Source organism: Primulina eburnea, chromosome 2 (genome assembly GCF_022965805.1).
Source record: "Primulina eburnea isolate SZY01 chromosome 2, ASM2296580v1, whole genome shotgun sequence".
Taxonomy (NCBI): domain Eukaryota; kingdom Viridiplantae; phylum Streptophyta; class Magnoliopsida; order Lamiales; family Gesneriaceae; genus Primulina; species Primulina eburnea.
Genome location: NC_133102.1, coordinates 13324882 through 13329338, shown reverse-complemented (window position 1 = coordinate 13329338; position 4457 = coordinate 13324882).

Below are 4457 nucleotides of genomic sequence, written 5' to 3'. Positions count from 1 at the left end.
TTCCTGTGCTCCAAGATGTACTCGATGCTTGGGATGATATCCTACTTCTTGATGGTCCACTTCTTTGCCCAGATTTATAAGATCTGGCTTTCTGTCTAGACCATACTATTCTTGGTTTCCATGAACTTTTTCCACTTCGAGCATAAGAATGAGTCCTAAAACTTTTCCTCTTATGCTTCTGTGGTTTACTTCCAATAATTGTTGGAAGATCATTTTCTTTACAACACAAAGGAGTTCTTTTGTTGATACACCTTAAGCGTTTGTAATTCTTTTGTAATGCTGCCATATGACACCATTCTGCCAATTTTCCTTTGAGAAAAGAGGTTCTTCGTGCCAACGTATCTGGATTGCCAAGTGTGTATTCCCTTATGAGCATTTCTCTCCAGGGACTTGGCATTTTTGCGAAGAAAAGCTGCATAGCTATATTTTTTTCTACTCCTGAATTCCATCTATATTTAGTGAATAACATAATTTATTCATCCACTAAACATATGTCATGTAATTCAAGACTATACAGAGTTTGAGTATATTTCTTCTTCTTATCTGTGTCCTGACTGTTAAAATAGTCTACCCCTATAAATTGTGCCTTAAATAAGGTGGCCATTTTTCCAGCGATCTCACTAAGAGATTCACCAGCTAAGACTGATTCTTTAGTTTCTAACGAAGTCATGTCCCAAGAAATTTTAACTTATACCATAAGACTCATTCCTAAAAGTTAATGAATCCTTCTCTGTTAAGATCAAGTGTTCTTGCTGCAATTCTCATAGCAGATGTCCAGTCATTTATGAGATCTTCTCTGTTTTTAAAATCTAATAAATCAAGATTAAGCATAATCCCATAAGGATGTATAGGATCTAAAACAGTTTTCCCATAGGGTGTTTGGTGCAAGGGAATTTGACTTCTCCTTGTCCTTGTTCTCGTTGGGTGTGATCCTTCACCAGTCTGGAAATCGGGTTGAGATTCGCTCATGTTTATATTCTGAGATCCCATACTTTTCCTTAGTGGTTATTGAGAAGATGACCAGGTTATAGCAGGTGTTTCTCCTCCTGCTGTGTTCATCTTTAAATCTACAACTTTGAGATTTGCGAAAGATTCCGCAAGCTCTTGTAGATCCTCCAGACCAATAATTTCTAAAGTTGTCATCAGATTAATTTCTTTTGTGAGATAGATTTAATTAGATTGATCATATTTTCTTCTTTAGTCAAAGGTTTTGACACCACTTTGTCATTCCATTGTTGATGTAACAAAGGTTCAGTACTAAATGATGGTGGTAACCATCCTTCTGAAGTTCTTTTACTAGAACTTGGTTGTTGTTCTAGTTTTTGAATTATTGTTTGAATATCCTTTAACATTCCAAGAATTTCTTCTTGGTTTTCAAGGTTTTTTCAACTCGTTGAGGAACAAAGTATAGCATATTGCCATAATTTTGTACTGTTTTCTGGATTTCCCTAAGATCCGAAGAGAGCTTAGAGGAATCTGGTACTATCTACATAAATTTATTTGCTTGAATCATAAGTTTACCTGAAGGTGATGTAGCGTCTCTTTCTTCTCCTGATATCTAACCAAGGTTAAATGTTTTTGTGTATATCCAAAATTTTTGGAATAGTTCTTGTAAATTATTTTTCTCGAATCTGAGTTCGAATTCATAATTTTTCAAAATTCTCCTCCTCAAACATTAATTACTTGATAATAATAAATTTTGTGTTTGAAATAATTTTTACCTAGGCTCTGATATCATTTACGGCCCAGAAAATCAATCATTAGAAATTACAATTATAAGGGGTATTTTTGTCATTTTTAACCTTTTAGGGAGTTTAAACAAATGTTTTTAGGTGTAGGGAGTTAGAATAAATTTGAGTTGGGTTTTAGGGATTTATCTACAATTTACCCTTAAAATTAATCATCTAATAAAATATTTTCCCTTTTTCATCCATCGGTCTTCGTTCCTCGATCATGTCTTGAATAAACATTAAACATAGTTTTATACATTCGTGTCGAAAATGTGCATTTTAAACATGTAAGCATGCATCCTATATTTAATTCATGCAATTAAAACCATTTACTTAGTCATTTTACATTTTCCCTAGATTTTTATGTAGTTAAGTTATTGTTGGAACTTTTCAAGTTCGCAATCTTGATTTTGATGGTAACAAAACTTATTAATTGTGTTACTAATGATCTACCTTAGTTGTGCAATATATAGGATCATCTACGAGTTGTTTACATCGCAAAACTGAAGACCCAACAGATCGCTCAAAATGAATCAGTTCAACTGATTACATCATTTGAGTAGTACAGCTGATTGACCAGTTGATAGGTAATTCAACAGGAAAACCTCAGAAGCCTGGCCAACCGAAAGAGTGTTCAACTGATGAATAAACCCAGCTGATCAGTCCAACTGAACGAGTGTGAAATCAATTCCACTGACGAGTCAACTGATTTCACCAGCCCAACTGAAAGATCAGTTCAAACTGACCAGTTCAAAGCATAATTAGAAATTAGAATCCTTCAGTTATGGACGACGATAGATTCCATCGAAGTTGATTCCAGCTATGCGAGAAGGTACAAATCCATTATCCAGTCAAAGGACAATAATGGACGTTGCATCAGAGCATTAAAGACAAAACGCTTTAGAGGGACAGTCAAAAAGACGAGACACATAGTCCAAGAAGCTGATTCAAATGCAACGGATACAATAAATGAGTCTCACTGTACGATCATCTTCCTCCTCATATATAAAGAGAAGAGCGGTGAAGACTCAAACAAAAGAGGAAGCACATATACAATACTAGAGAGTAAAGGGCACGATCAGTTGCATATCAGCTTTCAGAAGAACTTAAGCCCAGAGGGAATTATTCATCGTGATATCTGCTTAGTTTAGAAGCCTGTTATCCCTCAGTGTGTGAGAACGCTTCTGTTCAGTTCTCACACACATTCACTCACAAAACCACCCAAAACAGTCTTGCACAAAGACGTTAAACTTGTGTATGTAGTCTTTCTCACATAAACGTTAAATAACTGTTGCGAAACATTGGTATTCATTCATTTCTGCTAGGATCAAGCCTACTGAACACACCACTACCGTCATCAAGGAGAGGGCTATCCTCACATTTTGCATTATGACAGAGAAGGCAATTGATTTAGGTCAATTGCTTCAGCATTCGATACTTGATTATGCAAGAGGTAACTCTCCGAGTGGACTTCTCCACCCCTCTCTCATCACTGTTTTATGCCAACATGCGGGAGTAACTTGGGCAGCGAACGAAGAATTGTTGAAGCCAAAGAATGAAATTTTGGTTATTCAACCATTTGTGGGAGTCAGAGGTGATCAAGCTGCAGCACGTAGAGCTGAAAGGGAATTCAATAGGAGAGCTGCAGAGAGACGTGCCCAAGCCCAGGCTCAAGAACCACCACCGCAGCAAATGCATAGGAGAGATAGGTTGACCCAGTTGGAAGAAGATATGCGAGTTCAACGCCAAGAGATGGATGCGTTTCGGTTTAGGACCGATACATTCATGGGGTATATGATGGATTTCACATCGGTCTTGGCTCAGCAATTTTCATCTGCTTCCACTTCTGGCCATCTATTTCCACCTCCTCCACAGTGGCCACCCGTTTACCACCCGCCGGAGTTCCAACCACCCCACGACGACGAAGATGAGGATGATGGCAATGACCACTGACGGTCGTTGCCCAGTGTATGTGTATTCTCCTATTTATCATGCTTATTTACATCGAGGACGATGCACATGTTTAAGTTTGGGAGAGTTAGATTTAGTTTATTTTATTTGGTGTGTTTAAATTTTTTGTGTTTTATTTTATTTTATTTGGTGTGTTTATTTATTTAGGTAATTTTGTGTGTTTTTAGTCATGAAATTTTTTCTTCGAATTGGCCAATGATGAAAATATTTTTTTGAATCGAAAAGAAAGGTCTTGCATTATATTCATGTTAATCGATCAATTTGAAAAATTTAGAGAATAATCATGAGAATTGGTAAGTTTGAGACTTATAATTTCTATAAAACTTTGTGATTTTCATTGGATATTGAAATAAATTTTTTGCAAACACATAAATGATTAAGGCAATCTTTGATTTTATTTGGGCCATTTATATTGTTCATAAACATTCATTTGAAGCCCTTTTGAGCCTATATGAACAAAGAATTGTGTTTTTGAAATTCCTTGGAAGCCAATCACTTTTCTTTTTGAATATATATGTATTTGGTTGATGCATTGAGACACCATTTTCACGATGATTAGATTCTACTCTGTGTTGGTGAATTGAGATTTTGTCTAGAACTATCCAAACATCATTCGAGGCGAAATACGGACAACTTATGATTTAGGAATGATTTAGGTGATTTTTGGATCGATTGAGCCTTTCAAGCTACCAAATAAAATTAATTTATCATTTGTCACCTCTTTGAGCTTATATGAATTTGAATGACACACGTAAA